We start from the raw sequence: 19665 nt of genomic DNA on the forward strand, positions 1-19665 counted from the left end.
CCAACTCCCTACCATCCAGGCTATCCAGGGCTTCACATAAGGTCATAAATGTCAAAACATCAAATTACAGAAACTTTCTAGAAAAAAATTTTTTATGAAGGAAATAACACAAATTATAAGTTGTGTTGGAGATATTAAAAAAATTGTACATAAATATTAAAAAAATATTTAAAATATATAAGTATACGAGCACAACGTGCGCTTTCTTCCCTTAAATATAACATTTCATTATTATCAAATAAAAAAATATGAATTATCATTTCAAAGAATACCTTTCTTCAATACGTCTAATTACCATAAACTTTAGCGAAGTAGTTTCAAAAATAAAATATAGTTTTTTGAAGAATTTTGGTCATGTTTGTGTAGCCTACACGAAAAATTTTTGACATGAAATTCAAACTTTTAACATACTGAAAAGGTATATATCTCTCGTCATGGAACATTCTCTCATTTTTAGCTTTGCATCTTTTCTGGTTATTAGTATGCTTATTCCAGATTAAACAGTTGGATGTAATGCATCTTCTACGCGATATATCAATATATGACCTATATATCGATAAAAGTTTTGTTTAAATTTTGTACAGTAAAAATTTTTCTTATTTTCAGGAGTACTACGTTTTGCTTTGCGAGTTCCCTTTAACATCACATGTGATATTAGTATTCTCTTTTAGTATAAATTTAATCATATTGCCAGTTGGGAGCACATGTAATGTAATGAAAACAAAACGCTGAAATATTAATACACTTAATATAAATCATAAGGTAAGCTGACATATACCAACATCTTAGCCTTAAAACATAATAAACAATTAGCCATAACCATTAAATCTTGCTATTATCAAAATAAGATTTTTGGGTATTATTGTCAAAATCAAGATCGAAATATTACTTTTCCGATGAAACAATAATTCACTGATATTTCAATTACATATCTCTCTCAAAGTGTAATGAAGTGTCTTTTTTTAAATAACTATTAATTAATTTATTCTGATAAGCTAATGAATTTCTTAAGTTAATCTCCACATTTTTATAAACAAATTTATCTATATACATTTGTTTATATCTAATTATATAAATTATATTATATATACAGAGAGAGAGAGAGAGAAATTAGATTTATCATTTTCCCTATTTAATAGGAAACATTTAATAAACTTTAATTAAATCATTCTTGTACTTTATTAAAAAAAAATAATAAAATTTTATTTACTCTCGCACACCACTTTAATACCTTCTATTTCAGAAACATAGAATTAAGTTTCAAGAATTAAGTTTTTCGACCATATTCAGTGCCAATATTATTAAAAGTGGAAAAATTTAATTAGTTTACAGCAAATTTTATATAAATAAAAGCACTTTATACAACACGAATTTAATAAATAAATAGAGGTTTTTAGGTAATATTTTTGCTGGCCTACTTCCTTTATAATTTTCTTTCTTCGCTTTTATTTTGATTGAAGTATTGCTGCCTAAACTTATTTATATTATTTACCTCCCATGTTTCTTATATCTCAATAATATATATTGATCAAAAATGTTTTAAAACTTATTTGGTGTGTGTTATATACTAAGACGTGGATAGAAATTTAACTGAGTATAAAATATAAACTATATAAACAACCAAAGATCTCAAACAAAAATTTTAATTTAATGCAATACTAAAATATATTAAATTATTTATTTATTTATTTATGCTTTTTAATTTTCATTTAGTTACTGTAATACTAGATTCGATACAATATTCTTAACATTATACATTTATAGTGTTGAATTATAATATATCAGTAACAGGATTTTATATTTATTTATTTGTGTGTTACACATAATATGCTTCTCTGAATTCCTTGCATTTATTAAAATTAATATTTATATATAATTAAGGGAATTGCTCATTTTTTTAGAAATATTTGAAAGTGCTCCAAATTCAGGTTACGTGTATGAAACTTTTCTTAATAAATAATAATTTAAATCAACTTAATTATCTACTCAAGTATATAAATTAACTTTATTCGAGAAGTGAGGAGAACATATTTTACACACTGTCTGCAATACATTTTTTTCACTCATTAATTTCCTTGAGCAAAGTCCGAGGTTTTGAACTCTAATTAGCTAAAGCGGGATACAAGATCTTCGCCGAAATCAGGCAAGGGTGTCATAGACAATTTTGCAAAATTAATGGAGGGTCAAATTATAGAAAGAAGATTGTACCGTAAACCATTTATAATATGTAGCCTTAACTGTTTTACATCATCGCTAATTTTAATTATTTCTGAAAGGTGTTAGATGCTATCTATTCATCAAATAAATGACGTGCAATTACTTAGGCAGCTTAAAATATTTTATAAATTTCCCTAGATATCAACATTATTTGCAAAGCATTTATTTATAATAATTTGTTTATCTTCCTCAAAGGAAAGGTCGATACACATTTTTTTTCATAATTCTATCATATTATCTACGATCGATCGATATTTTTCTCATCTAATGTAATGCTTCCGTAAAGATTTAAAATAAAAAAAAATATTGAAAAAAAAGAAAAGAAATCAAAATATTTTATCTATCTATTTGAATATTTTGGAAGTAATAATATAATTAATATTAATATCACTTTTTTATACTTTCGTTGAACGATATTTTTCTCATCTCAATTCTTCAAAAAGTTGGAAACAGATTTTAAAAAATCCCAGAATTTGGACAATTTTAGAGAAGGATTAAATATGAAACCTTTTTGAATTGAAAATTTTGATACAAAATATAATATTAAAATTAGTTTAATTTTATTTGATTTTTTAAATTAATTAATATTTCTTATGATCTAATGTTTTTTTCTTTATAGGAGCTTTAAAATAAATTAAAATATTTCAGTAAAAACATCGTTTGAAATAATCTACAAGATATGAGTCATATATGTGTATATGATTCAAAACGTGAAGTTGAAATTACTTTTAATTTTTGTAAGAATGCAATTAATTTTAAAATGAAATTAGAAATGAGTGGACTATGAAAGATGTTTTATTTTTAGTTTTCAAATCGGTAGAAATATTAGATAAAATATTTCACATAATACAGTCTCAGCCTTCTTTTCTCGGTCCCAATATTTGTCTCAGCATTTTATTTTTTTACTTATTTGAAATGTTGTCTTATAAAATTTTCAGTCGTCGCACAATGCCATACTAAAGATTTAAATAAACACATTATTCTAGAAATTAATGCCTCTTATATAAAATATATATGTAATGTTAAAGTGCATGGCACAGAAATTCTTCTTATTATTTATTACCACTTGGCAGCATTCAAATCTAAACAAATGCCGTATGATCATTTCCTACTTTTTGTTGAATATTTATGTAGTTTTACTTAATTCGGCACTTCTCGTAGCTAATAGATGAAACTGCGAAATAATATTTTGAGAGAGAAAAGGGCTCTCAGAAACTTTCATTCATTCAGAGGGAAAATATTAAAAACAAAAAATTACAAACGCAAGAAATAAGTTTCAAACGGAGGCGCAAATAGGATCTAGATATTATCAGCCGTGCAATTAAATTGTAGATCAAATCTCCTATCTAATTTATGACCCCCTTCTCTATTTTAGTTCAAGAAGAGGGTCATCTAATTAGATATATGATCTGAATATTAGAGGTGAGACGAGGCAGAGAAATCTTTTACTCTCGCTAAATAAATAATCACTACAGCTTCTTTTGTAAATTGATGTTTTTATCTTCTAAAATTCCTATCTCACAAAAATTATTTTTCATTATTATAATATTGAAAAACATAATCTTTTTTGATAATAAAAATTCCTTTAAGAAAATTTTCGTCCTTTGTTTTCAATATTTTTTTAAAACTCAAATTCATATATCAAAACATTCAATTGCGTGCTTCTGCCATGTTAAAATAAAATAATTCTTCTTCTCTCTGGGTTCCTTAATGCATTGCAAGTAGGATTTTCATTTCCCTTTTTATTTTGTAGTATACGCAGTTTTCCAATTGCACCACAATATATTGTAACAGAATGATTCAATGTCATTCATGCTTTATTTCAGTTTTATCAAGTAATAAAAAGAAATCTGCAAAACAAATACATTCAATATTGATAGATTGAAAATCTAAAAAGTCAATAAACATGGAGAACCCATCTAATCGTTCGACATAGACGGTTAGCGCCATAAGCAGTGTAGTTAAATGAGTTTTTAATTTTCAGTTATTTTAAGTAATAAAAAGAAATATACAAAACAAATACATTCAATATTGATAGATTGAAAATCTAAAAAATCAATAAACTTGGAGAACCATCTAATCGTTCGACATAGACGGTTAGCGCCACAGGCAGTGTAGTTAAATGAACTTTAATTGTGCAGTAACTTTAAAGCTGAGTTTAGAAAATTGTTGAAATTTATTTGTGCATAATATCGGGAAATAAAAGTGTTATTTTATTCAAATTAATATTTATATTTCTTTTAAAACTTCAGTCAGAGCCTCAATTATAATCCAAACTGGTTTTAAAATAAACCACAGGAAAATATAAATATATATATTTTTTTAAATGTTGAAGTTTTTCTCAAAGGCATTTTTACGAAGATTTTTAACTAAAATCAAATAAAGTATAAAAGTATTCTTATGTATGTAACAATCCTTCCATAGAAGCTTATTTTTTAAGATTAACTTATGACTATGCAATTAAAAACTAACAAGAAAAAAATGACAAAAGAAACTAACATGAAGAATGGATTATACTGAAAAGCAGAATATTATATTGAGTGAAATATATTTCATAGTCTTTCTATGAATGCTTTTTCAAATGCTTAAAAAAATCTTTTTTAATTCTAAGAAAATGCGAGTGTCTAGTCTACTAAAAAAAAGTATTTCAATGTTAGTTGATAGAAATAAAAAGTAAATATATTTCAAGAATATAGAGATAAATTTATTATTATACATTGAAGGAAAATCCTAGAAAAAAGGATTTGATATTTAATGCTCATTAATTATTTTTTTTAAATGACTTAGAGTCGGATGCATTTTTTCCCTTCATTTATTATGCCATTTCTTAGTTACATATATGCTCTCCAAACACTAGAATTGAAACAAAACAAATTAAAACATAAGTTTTATAATATTTATTGAGAGTGGATGCGGTAGAATAATAACTGTCTATAACAGTTGATGTCATTATACAAAAATATAATTTGATGTATCTGTTGAAATTTTGATGCAAATATATAAATAGTGAGTTTTTGAAAGGTTATGTTAAAAAAGGAATTCAAACATCAATTTATGACTTCAATTAATGGTATCCAAAATACAAATATTATTTAATAAGCTCAAATTTTATTGCAATTTCTAATTCATTATATACATTTCAGACGTATTTTGACGCCCATTTCTCATTTTATTAGTATTATATAATTTAAATAGTTTGAAATATATAGATATGTAAAAGTGCACCAGACTCGGATACTATTATTTTTTCCCTTCTACTTTAAATAAATTTTTATTTTTGACTCAAAACTTTATCATTTAGGAAATTTTTTGAAATTGAATGACCGCTTCCTATAGAAAATCAATTAAAGGAAAAATGATTCATACATAAATGCTAAAATCATATAATATTCAAATTGTAAGTTCCTACAAAATTCAAATAATCGCTAGGTGTTTTAATTCCTGTAAATTCTGAAACATTATTATTTAATTCGTACTTTATTTTTACCTTGATTGAAAAATAGATATGACAGACCTTGTTTTATAATGATGATCATAGACATAAAGGATGTCTACCGTTTGCAAAATGAAAAATATATATATAATATACAATAAAGCAATGTTTAACAGTTTCTGGTGCGTTATTATACATCGTCTAAATCTTCATTTCTTTTATATGATGCAGAAAATGCGAATCTTGAGTTATATTTGGCTTCCGCTGATGAAGAATTTTGTAATCTCCAGATAGCAAAGATAGTTTCCGAGGAATATATGAATTTTGATAAAGACATTATGACTTCGGAAATATTAACAATTGATGAATTAACAGAAGATAAATTATCCCGTTCTAATTAATACGTCATTAAAGAAGAATTTGAAGAAGTTACTTCATTTATCTTTTAATCATCAAAACACTGGGGAAAAATTTACTTGTCTTAATTCAATTAATCCATTTAAAAATCATAGACAATCAACACACCAGACGGCGATTAGAGATGTTTCTCTAAGAATACTAATCAATATGCACATAAATCACATATATCATTTAATAAATATACATCTTTTCTCCAGATATGCAATAAAAATATGGTTTTATCATTATAATATAAATTTATAATTTCCAACCATACCTATTTTTTCAGTATTATTGTCTTTGAAAACTTTAACATTGTCACTTTTCAATAAATTTGCATTCTTAGCAATAAATCAGTAATAATCAAAATCTATTTTTTTAAATATCAGTAATACGTTTTCTTTTTTTTCTTTTCTATTTTTGAAATATTCGAACTGTGTTTCCTGTTATTAGAATCTTGACATCACTGACATTGTTTTATATCAATTAGATTTTACAAATAAATATACTATTTGTGAAATGATATATTTAGAGAGAGAGAGAAAAATACATAAATTTTAAGATGAAATACGAATATAAATGAAACAAAGTGAGTTGAAAAGTGCTTAAAATATTTAAAAGTGAAGAAGAAATATATAAAATTCAGACGAAACTAATGTGCCAAAATCTGCACCAGTTTAATGAACGTACTTGATATAAATAAAAATGATAATAATAAATGTGGAGATAAATGGGAAACAGAAGTTAGAACAAGGAGTTAAGCGAATTAATTACTCATCAAGAGAGATAATCAATGTGGCTTTGAAGATTTTGCCATCTTATGAATTAAAAAGAGGCATATTCTTTCTTGTTAGTGACTATTCAGCGAGACACAAATGAAACTCGGAATATCATCATACTCTCCCTTTTTACATCTTTTACCATATGAGGTATATAAGCACCTGATGATTCTGGATATGAAAATTCTGAACCGTATTTGTTATCAGTCCATTAGTGATACCTATTGCTTTTCTATGTCTCTTAACGAAGGAAAAGGACAAGAAAGTCCATACAGTCATCCATTGTAAACAAATCCCCAGATACATTTGAATTCGGATATAAATTTCTTTCAGGACCATAGGGCTCATATTATCAGTATGTTTCCATAGTTGATATACACTGGTCTATTATTCAACTTTCATTATATGAAGTTTCACATTTATTTCATCCCCTGACAAGCAATTAATGCGTTGTTCGCCTTGTTTCACATTCTGTTATACATTTCATTAACCCCTTTTATTGCTAACTTATTATTCATATCTAAAACGTTCCTTGAATTGCAGCAACTTTTGGTATTTTTCTTTCGCCTATGTTTTATACATGTACACTTTATATATGTTTATATCCCTTTCCTTCTCGCCTCCGATTTTATTTATATATATATATATATATACTATATATTATATATATTGCATCTGCAGAATCAACGTTTTTTGAAGATCCATAATCAGTATAATTTTTTTGGTAATTTTTTTTTTGATTTATAGAAAAATCATTCATCCTCTAAGACATTTATTCATATCAAATATTTCAGAGCCTCGTAAGTCCAATCTTCCCACCCAGCAGCATTTCTTTCCGACCATCAAGTTCTCAAGTTTCCGTATTCTCTATCAACAGCGAGTACCACAATCAACATTCAGTGTTACGTAATTTCTTTACTTTGAAAAGGAAGTGAACATCTAAAGCTGTGTCTTACGAGGATGGGTACGAGGTACAAAATGAGTTTGTTACGCGTAAAATTGAGTTTTCTAGATTTTTTCTTTTGCTACTCAGAGAGACGGCATTCTCCTTTGCAGTTAACGGAGGAGCAGACGTGACTTCAATCCAAATTAACTCCAACAACCACGTGCCCCGAAATTTATATGGGTTTTTGATGGCGTTGTGAGCAAATGGCCTGTGATATGTTTTGTTGTTAGAGAATTGAAATGCGTTTGTAGAGGTTAATATCCCATTAGTGTGGGCTTTCTTTTCATACCCCTGTTATTTGTTCTTTTTTTTTATCTTTTCTGGATGGCAAAGAAACTAAATAAGTTAAAGGATTTTTGCGGCTGTCTTAACGAAATACGCCATAAAAATTTCAAAATGGATTTTAAAAGACGTAGGCTTGTTTTTGGAAGAAATAAATGAATATTAAGATATTTTGTTGCTTCGTGAAATAGATAGTTATTTTCTTTCCGATGTGTTTTGTCTTCAATATAATTTCAAGAAGTATTTGAGCATTTTTATCTCAAGGCTTGAGATAAAAATGATTTTTTTAAATATATATAAAACATACAGAATATAGATATATCTTAGATATAATTATTTCTTTAAAAATAACATTTGAATATTTTATGAATTTGAGAGTATAGTCTAAATTTTATTTATAAATAAAACAAGAACTGTTAATATTGGGAACATAAAAATACAGTAAATAAGTTTGAAATATAAAAACAATATAAATTTTGTATATTCACTATTAAAACAATATCATATTTTGCAGCCTGTATTTTGTACATGTATTAAAAGTCTTCCAATTTAATACATATATTGATTCTAAACGTATTTCAGATTCCTGCTATAGTGTCAGTTTGGATTTAGATATTTTTAGTCCGTGTTTTTTTTTTTGTCTTTTTATATGTTTGTTATGATGCAATTTTGTAACGGAAGTTTATAATAGAATTTTTATTTACTTCCAGATGTGTGAAACATTTGAAAATTTCAATACTTATGTATTATAGATGTCAATATCTTACTTTAACATTTCTAAATGTAATTATCGCTTATTTTTTAGTTAAAGTTTCATTTTTAATAAACAGATGAAAAGTAGATTTCAAGATTAAAAATAAAAAAAGTAATTAAAATAAGCAAATCATTGTTTAACACAACTAATAAAAATTTAAGAAAATATTTTTATTAATTTATTTATTTAATAAAAAATCATAAATTGTCTTATTTCCATTACTGATTCTGTGATTCTTTTATTAAAAAATTAAAATTGTTTGCTTCCAAATAATCATTGATATGACCATTTCTTTTCTAGGATATATTTAATAAAAGAACATTTGATTAATTCATTCATTATTTAAAATATTCTGGATTTAAAAGATATGATTTTTTTTAAATTTTGTGACTTCAAATATATGTCTCCTTAAATGCTAGATAATCAAACGCCTACACATAGGATATGAAGGGGTTTTATTAAATATTTATCATTTTTTATAAGGGTATTTCATTTCTCTTGTCCTTGTGATGAAATTTTAATTTATTATGCAAAATATTTTAATAATTTTTTTAATTAAAGTTCCATTTTTAATAAACGAATGACGAATATATATGAATATGACGAATATATATTTTTTTCAGTTTCTAGTTTTATTAAATAATGTTATGTTTAAAAAATTATTCAGAGTAATTCCTATTGTGGACAACAATTTAAACAATTTTATTTATTCATCATTTTTCTGCATGGTATATTTCCATTTGTAAGCGTTCATCAATTTAAATACTTTATATGCAACAATTAAAGATATATAATTTTAAATTTCCACTTTCTTCATAATAAATTGTAGAAAAAATATAATCAAATTTATTTTTAATATATTTTTATTCATACTTAATCTTAAGTAATATATTTAACTAAATAAACAAATAGAAGTAATTTAATGTATAAAAATAACATAACTTCAGTCTGAAAGAATTGTAAAAATTTTAGAAAGTTTTACTTTTTATCTTTTAATTATTGTTTTTTACTTAAATTTAATAAAATTTGACTAGTTACACAATTCTAATTTGAATCTTTCACCTTAATGATTTTTTTCTTCTTCTAACGTTGGATTTAAAAATCTTGAAAACATAATAAGTTCACATAATTTAAATTTTAATCTGAAATAAGTAGTATGGGATTATTCTATAAATTTACATAATTTTTTCATTTAGCCAATAATCTTTTACTTTCATTCTAAATATAGTTCGTTTGCAATATTCTCAATTTTTATCAATGGTTTCACTGTCTGAGATACCTTATTACAAAATTTTTCCTTAAAAGTGAGTATTAGTTAATTTATAGTAAATCGAACAATATGCAGATATGTAGATAGTTATAAGAGAAATTTTAACAATGTATATTATTGCTTTAACTTTAGAAATACGGTTTGTATTTGAATAACGGAAATAAAAAACCTGCATTTTTGAAGTGCATCATGTTAAGAAACTGAATATATTATTCAAAACCAAGTAAAAACTTATATATTTTATTCAATAACATTTAGTTTTGGGAAGACATAGAAATAAAATACTAGAGTATAACAAACAAATAATTTTATTTTGATACATTTAATGTAAAATAAATATCTATGTTTTCAGTTACATGTATAAAAATTTGAAAGACTTTAATCATAAGAATTTTATCCAAATTTCTTTTGTAGGAAAGTATTTTCATTTCATCAGTCAAATACCCTTCTGAAAAAGTCATTGTAAAAAAAGTAATTTTAGGCTGTATTTTTCTGTATGACATCTCATAATGGAAAATTTTTACCTCGCAAGAAGAAGTCATTGTAAGATAAAAAGTAATATCAATCTCAATGCATTTATGCTTTTTTGTATTACAGTACCTTCTGCTTTCAAATAAATTCCGAGTATTCCTTCTGATAGTTGATACTGAAAGGTGACAATTTAAAAGGCATGATATATTTTATATTTTTTGGGGAAAAATAGTGTATTCAAATAGGATTGATGTTATTTTCAACTTTTATACTTTATAACATAAAATCAAATTTTATAGAAGAAATTTTTTAACTAGAACGTTGTAAACATAGCAGGAAATAGAAACGGATTTTGTAAAATCTGATCTGAACCTATAAAATATATATTTTCTTGTATAGATTTTTAGCTCCTATTTTAATACCATTATTTCTATATTTCTATGAATAAAAACACTGCTTTGTTTCAGCCGTAAATTCAATAATGTTAAAAATAATAATATTTATTACATTCATAATTAATGTTAAAAATAAAATAAAATTAGCGCAAATGTGATGGGCACAAATTTTAAATTTACTCATTTGTTATTTGAAACTGGAGAAGGATGACCCGAAGTTTGAAACTATAATTAATAATAAAAAGAAATATCTGAATTATGGTTAGTAGTTATTTAAAATTCAGAGTTATCAATTCAATCACAGTGATACAGTTTCGAAATTCAAATGCAAACATTTATTAATTATTTCATTAAATTGATTTATTTATCTGAAATACGCCATTCTAAATAGATTATTTTTTCAAAATGAAATCTTAAAACGATTAAAATAAAAAAACTGAACAGAAATATAATAGCAATGATATATTTTAAATATATATACATAAAGGCAAATAAAGGTGAAATTAAATTCGGTACCAAAATAAATCATTTTATATTCTGATCTATCATGTAAAATAGATTTTAATAGCAGTTAAATATTTGAATTTTGTATTATGCAAAAAAATCAATTTAAATTTAAGAAATTAATTACTTTTTATCAAAAAAAACTCTTTATAGTTTTTTTTTTCAAAAACTAAAGAAATTATATTTTATTTTGTAAATAAATATTCATATATACGTGATCTACGCCTTTTATGAATAATAGAGACATTATATTAATTCGTAAATGAATAAAGTGACTCATTTTTAATACTGTTTTTTAATGAAAAATAAATATATTTTATTTAAATACCTTAAAACCTCCTTTGAACATGACATTTATTTTATATTATTTAGTTAAAACTGTTTGAAGGAACGTATTCAACAGGTAAATAAAGCAACTTTAAAATGCCATTTTAGATTTGTTTTTAAAAATGCTAAATTCTTTATATCTTCTATTGTAAATAAATATTTATTTATACGATATATGTGCCTTCTTTGGATGACAGTGACATTAAGTTAATTTATAAATGAATCAAGTGATTCATTTTTAATGCTTCTGTTCTTTTTTAATGACAAATAAATCTGATTACTTTATATACTTTAAAACCTTCTTTGAACATGGAATTTATTTTATCTTATTTAATTAAAACTCTGTTTGAAGGAATATATTCAACAGGTAAATAAATCAACTTTGAAATATCGCATTTTAGATTAGTTTTCCTTTCCTGAATTTGTAGCAAACATTAAAGAAATAAATGATCACCAGAAAAATCAGATTAATTTTACAACTAATTCTTAAGACTACTTTTGCTTTAAATTATTGAATCGTTTGCATTTTAAGATAACTTTTTCACTTTAATAATCTCTATATATCCTTGAGAAAAATGGATATTGCATATACACAAATAGGATTAAGAAAATGTGGTACATCTCAAAAAGATATTTTGTATTTTTCTTGGTAAATAAAAAAACATCCGTTTCTTTTCCTTTGCTTATTGGTTCCCCTCAGAAGTCCATTGGATAAAACAAATACGCCTATTTGCTAGTAACTACCTCCCAAAGAACCACACTTTATCTTACCTTGTCGTTTGACCTACCTCTCCCCAGCCCCGGAAAGGAGAGAAATTCGGCGTCAAATAAAAATAGCTATGGATGAGGAGTCTGAAAAACAAAATAAAGATAAAAAGGACTGACGTTTCTCAGTTCTATCTACAGCTCAAAACAAATAAGGAGTCTTCAGACAATTCGGAAACGTAGACAGCCAGTTTACAAACGTAATGTTAGACGAAAAGAGGCAGAATGGTTAGTTTGTTCCACCGGGTTTGAAGGCACATTTAAGTTCCGTCTACTCGTCTCACCGTTCAACGTATACGTGATTCTCTGTTTTTATGCGTTTTTCGCCGAAAACGTTTGTGACATAGTGGATTGATACAAGTCTAGTCACGTACAAGTTTCACGTTGAAACTGCTAGAAGCTATTGAATTCTCAGATGTAGCTTCAAGCCAGTTCTATTGGTTTTCTTCTATGTTACTTTTTTGTTGGGAATTTCTTTCTCTCTCTCTCTCTCTGTGTGTGTGTGTGCTTCTTTTTTGTTGAATGAAAGAAATGAAAAAACGAGCTGAACATTTGCGAGATATTGGTATTTTGGATACCTATTGTAAAATGACATTTTAAGCTGCGTTGGATTTTATGTTTGTTGATATATTTTTGTGTGTCTACAAACAAAAATGTCTCACGAATGGTATATTTTTTTATTTATTCGCTTTTATAAAAACGCCGCTTAAAATAGAGCTGGGCCTGTTTTGTTACTAGTATACAAAGATGGATGTATATTTAAATTTTTTTTATATATATATTTGTGGATTCTGACAGTGGAACTTTGAAGGAAACTCCTCAGGAAATATAGCTCGCTCTATTTTTTTTGTGAAAATAACAAATCTTTGTTTGAAGGATTTTATATTAAAGCTCTATTTTTCCTTCTGGACTATATTTTCAATTATGAAAAGTAGATTTTATGCATGCGTCTTTGCAATGTATTGTAAACAAATAAACATCGAATCTTTCACTCTTTCTCTAGAAAAACAATATTGAGAAAGAGTTTCATAATAGCAGTTCAAAATATGGGTTTTGCATAGCATTCAAGAATCCACTGTTGTTATATATTGTCTGAGTCGACACTTTGTAATATATTTTTTGCTGAAATGAAAAACTTGTAATTAAATTATTAAGAGTAAAAAATAGAAAAAAATCCTTCTTTGTATAAAATAATATTTATTTACTTTCCAATTTTTTACAAAATATTATTAAATTAAGCTTATTTAGCAAACAAAATTTGTAATGCTCTTTCAACATTCAAATTTGGATAAGTGATTGATATATTTCGTGTTGTAATAAGTGTTTCTAATACATTGGAGATTTTAACTCACTTTATATAATTTGTATAAAGTATTTTATTTTAAATTATTTAAAACATTTTATTTCTCTATGAATAAAAATAGTCTTAAAAATAATTTTAAACAAATGCTAAAAATAATAATTGATCTTAACTTTTTTATCCTTATAAATACATAATTCCTTTATAAATTAGAAATTGAAAAGAATATTTAATATCTCTAAAAAATATTTGACGGTAATTCTGATTTTTAAACATCAAAAATGTGATATTTTGGCGCTCATAATAATACAAAAATCCTTTAAAATAACAGAAAAAAAACCCCTTCATCACTTCACTTTGAGTGGAAATTCTTGTCAAAAACGCATTAAATATTCTTGTGCATTATGTTTCATGATGGTTTCTCAGTTTATAAACATAATTTTTAAATCCTAATTTTTTTTGTAAAAAATATTTAATATAGCGTAATTAAATATTTAAAATCGCTTTTTTTAAAAATGAATAAGTTACGTAAGAAACTGCTAAATTATTTCTCATGTAGGGGAAGATTAGGAAAGGAACAGCTTTTAAACCAACATATTTTCAGTCAATATTTTGATGATTAACAGCAACATCTAAGAGCAAATTACCTTTCTATGTAGGTAATGTTAACAAGAAGATAATTATGTTAGAATGAGGTCTCATGAGATTTTTTCTTCGCTAGCAAGAAACTTTTAAATTACTTCTGAAAAATTGCGTTAATGGAAGAGCTATTTGAAGCATAGAAAAAAAAAGTTAATTATAAAAGTAACCCGGAGTTAATCTGAAAGTAGAAAAGTGTGAAATGCGCATAAGCTCTTGTTTTCAATCAATATTCTAAATAATGCATTAAACTACTGTGTTTAACTAGAAACCGGGTTTCTGTGTACTATACTTGTAACTTTCATTCTGGAATCCGTCTTATCATCTTGTGTGTAGCTCAAAAAGTATATTTTTTTTTCAAAGATATCATTTTGACATTTCAAAACAACTCATTCCCCGTGATTTCCTTCGAAAAAATTGCTCAGTTTTCTTATAATTTTAGAAATTTAGTTTATAGGAAATATTCTTTCATACTTGCTTTCTCTAATTATTTCTAATTAAAAACATTTTTAATTAATAAACATAATTCATAAAATGGAAAAATACTCCAATGAAACTATCTTTCTAGACATATTTATAATAGGAATAAAAAGGATACTTTTTTCTTGATTTCATTGAGGTTTAAAAATTACGAGGTTTGAAAATCAAGTGTATAAACAAGTTAATTTGTCGGATATACATTTTATTTTGAATCTATCTATTTCCCATTATGTTTGAAATAGGAAAAGAATGGTTTTTAAAAAATAGTGATATCAAAGATTAAATTAAATCCTTTTATAGAATATTTCTTGAAAAAGTCATTTTTAAAATATTAAAAACTGAATTTAAAAGAAATATTGTTATATATTTACTTTTTAGAGCATTTCTGAATGTAAATTTATTCAATTTCGAATTCGCCGTATAATTTTTCAACAAAAATATCTCTGATATAAAGACTTTAAATTTAAATAAATTGATCATAAATAAAAATAAAAAAGTGGAAAATGGTATTTTTAGTGGTAATTAAAATTTTAAGAAATATCACCATTTATTTTATATAAGTTTGATAAAATATCTGCTAATAATAAAAATGAATGTGCAAACTTACGTGCATTTGGTGATTGTGTTAGTCCTTTGACTCTCAAAAGGAGAGTTCATTTGGACTAGAATTATCAAATTTAGCACAAATAAATTTGGAGGATGAGAATGTGCGGTTATTTAATTATTAAAAATTAAGTACGAATTTAATCTCATTTGAGGACCCCTTTGAAAATATCACATATGCAAAAATTACTCTTGCTACGTCTTAAAATGTGAAGAATTTTCCTTTTATTGATAGGAATTTAATTACAATATGTTTCGTTAATTTCGACACATTTTAAAGGATGTTTACAAATTTTTTGAAAAACACATTTTGATGTTGTATTTAAATATTTATTTATTGTAAAAATATTTAATTTCTTGACTCTTTTCCATTCTGTAAATCAAAGAAATGTAGACAATTCAGTTCATTCTTTTATTCTTTGATAATATCATAATACACTATATTTTCTAATTTTAAATCTTTAATTTTTGTTGGAACCTTAAAATAATGCCCTCTTAAATATCAAGAAAGTTAAGAAACATGTTTTGAAAATTATTTTTAAAATGCTTTAATTATGCTTTTTACCTATTTTAATTTTGCTAATATAAAATGCAAGGCATTGCACTTTGGTCAATTCCATGTTTTTCTTGAGGAATTGGAAAATGAACTTTATGTTGATAATGTATACTCAAGCATCAAATACAGAACCTAATTACTTAATGTATCTTGAAATTAATATTGACATTCATTTACTCAATTGATATAATAGTTGAAAAGCTAAAATAAAAGCACACTTTAAAACATTATGCAGTTTCAAATTTAAAGCATAACTGGAGACGGGAATCAAAATGATTCTGAGTTGTTAATTAGCTCTGATTATCACGAGGTATTTTGTCCTTGAATAAAATCATCCCCTCAGTACTTTCAAGTTTTTTCTTTCAGCAATATATTGGCAACTGTCTAAGTATGTACACGTGCGTATTCTTTTTCAAAGTTTTTGTTACTATTTAGGGAATCATGGACTTCACATCTTTGGAATTTCTTTAAATTTGAATAATGCAAAAAGAACAAAGACATATTCTTAAAATAATATTTTAAAATATTTTATTCTTCAATTTTGTTTGTTAAACTCTAACAGTTATTAACATTAGTGTAATTCCGTAATATCTCAACGAAATAAATACTCATTAAATGATTGTTTAGGTTTTTATAATAACATCTTTCTAATATTTAATATTATAACTAGGGATTGAAATACCGGACCAAAATTTCAATACCGGTATTCGGTATTTTTAAAATCTTAATATCGGGATACCGGTTTTAATACCGGTATTAGAAATTTTGGGAAAAGAAAGAAAACACAGGTGTTTCTTTTTTTTTTATTTGCCAGTTTTGTTAGAGAGTGTAAATATCACAAAAAATAATTTGTAACTTATACATTATAACAGAATATAAAAAAGTAAAGAAGCATCTTATTCATTTAAATCACAAAAAAAGTGTAAATATCACTATTCAGTTTGTGGTACTATTACAAATTTTTGAAATGCGATCTAAAAAAACATAATGCATCCATTGTACTGTCATTAAGCCTGAAAAGTAATTTTGTATAAAAATGACCAGCTATCGAAAACGCTCTTTCGGTATCTCTACGCTAGTTGGTGGTACTGTTAGCAATGCGCGATATACTTTTTCCAAGTATTTACCTCTAAATTTCTCATCTTCAAATAAATCGATTTCTCGTCGGATGGTTTTGGATATAGCTGATTTCTGTATTGTATTTTGGTTCGTTGAAATCTTTTTATTTATCGCTAATTCTAATTTTTGTTCAAGAGACAATTCCTTTTCACTATCGACAGTAGTGACATCATAATATTCGATAATTGAACCAAATTCTGAATGTGGATAGGTTTGTGGGAAAAAAATTTAAGAAACTTTACTCTAACTTAATCATATTTGAATTGGTTATTTTCTTTTCTTCTTTTCATTTTTAAAATCATTAGAATTATGTAAATACCATAAGACATTTTCTGTTTCGGTATGCCTTTCTTTTATGCGATTTTTGAATGTAATATATAATTCTTCAGATACTAATGTGTGCTGTTCTTTCAGTGACTGCAACATGAAATTTATTGTTGCATTAGCTGTTAATAAATTAGAATTTCTCCGACATAATGCCTCAATAGTCAGTTTTATTGGAAGTAGAGCTGATATAGTTCTGGATATTAAGTCGAATTCACTATCTGAAAAATTAATTTACAGGTTTAAGTCGATTTTTGCTTTTTGGATTGGATTTCTCAGTTTCAAAAATCGTTCCATCATTAGAAGTAAACTGTTCCAACGTGTTTTAGAATCTAATATTAACATATATTCTGTTTTATTTTCAGTTAGTATATATTTTAGTAATATATCCTTTTTATAGGGGAATGTTTAAATATTTTAACAATTTTTTGAACTTTATAAATTATAGGAAGCAATTCTTGATAGGTTAATATTTCATCCTCATTAGCAATATCTTCTTCAACAATTACATTGTCATTATCTTCATTGTCAATATCAATCTCACTCCTACTCTTTTCAAAGTTGGAATCCGTAGTTTCTATATCCTCAGTATTTGGATTCTTCTGTTCTTTATATTTTTGGTATAATACATCTATTACTCCTAATTGAATTCCATGTGCATACCACAACTGCTGATTTGCACCAATCAACTTTCCAACTTTTTTCATAATTGTTGCTCCATCAGTCGTTATGGATACAATATTTTCTTTCAGGGATAATCCATGTTTCGCTAATTTAGATTTAAGCAATTAATTAAGCCATTCATTAGCTAATTAATTTCCCCCGTTAGGGAGACATAAAAACAAATCGTATACTATATTGCTATGTTCGCGATACCTGAACATATAGTGGAGACCATTTTAAAAATTTCTAGTAAATACCGAAAAAACCGGTATTTAAACTTGCGAATACCGGTATTACAAAATTGTACAAATGGCTCAAAATACCGGTATTCGGTATCCCGGTATTGCAATCCCTAATTATAACTTTTAAAATTTTTAATATTATTGGTAATTACACCCTTTTCAGAATGCATTGTGTTTTCAAAATAAATCACAATGCTGTTAACTAAAGACAAAAAGTAAAAATAACAATGAAGTTATAGGTTAAAAATATATTATTGAGTGATTTATACGAATCGATTTATGCACCAAAATCCAAATGAAATAAAACTCAATAAATTTAACCATAATTTGATGTCTGTGCCTCGGACAGTTACTTGATGTGACTTGACGTCATTATTGGCATTTACAAAACTAATAATTTAATATATATTTAAATGCCTATCAAAAATTGATGCTTAAAAATTTAATTTTGAAACAGTCGCGCATATCAAATAATGCACTGTCAAATTCAATTCAATTGAAACTCAAATACTAGCACCAACAAGCGTATCGCTGAAGATGGTAACATGGAAGATGGAAGAAGTAACGCAGTATGATATATATCGGACATTAATCGATTTCAAGATAAAAACAATAGCAAAAACACAAGAAAAAATTATAATAATAGTTGATTTAGTAACCCCACAACATTTTTGTAATGATGAAAATTGAAGACGAAAACATTCTTATTTTTGCTAAATCATTCTTGCCATGAAAAGAAATGACATATACTTTTTTTAATTCTTGTGTCCTGATTTTCTGTTTGCTTTGGACTCACATATATTTGATTTATTCGTCTTGCAATTAGCTATCATTAAAAACGACGAAAAAAAGAGGAAGTTGGTTCATTAATGAACCTAGAAATGAAAAAAACTGACTTTAGTCGATTCTTCATTACCACATTTATAACTAAATCTCTCTTATCAGATTGGAAAATCTTCATGACAATCTCGAGGAAAGAAGTAACTAGCGAAAGGAAAAAAAAAACAGAAAACTCAGCGAAAAAAGGCTTTTTCCAATAACTTCTGAAAATACGAAAGTTAATAATGGTAATTATTGCCTTAAATTTCCCTTCTTTGACGTGAATGGAATAAAAATGTTGTGACGAGCATTTAAAAAATGTCTAATCATGCGTACGGGACCTATTATATTAATAAAAACCGATGGACATTTTTTCTT

At 25.6% G+C, this 19665-nt stretch overlaps 1 protein-coding gene across 4 annotated transcripts in view; it reads left to right on the forward strand.

The window, feature by feature from the left end:
- LOC129981768 (cell adhesion molecule Dscam2-like) overlaps window positions 1-19665 on the forward strand; it is a 519426-nt gene that overhangs the window by 118812 nt on the left and 380949 nt on the right. The window lies entirely within an intron of this gene.

Source organism: Argiope bruennichi, chromosome 8 (assembly GCF_947563725.1).
Source record: "Argiope bruennichi chromosome 8, qqArgBrue1.1, whole genome shotgun sequence".
Classification (NCBI taxonomy): domain Eukaryota; kingdom Metazoa; phylum Arthropoda; class Arachnida; order Araneae; family Araneidae; genus Argiope; species Argiope bruennichi.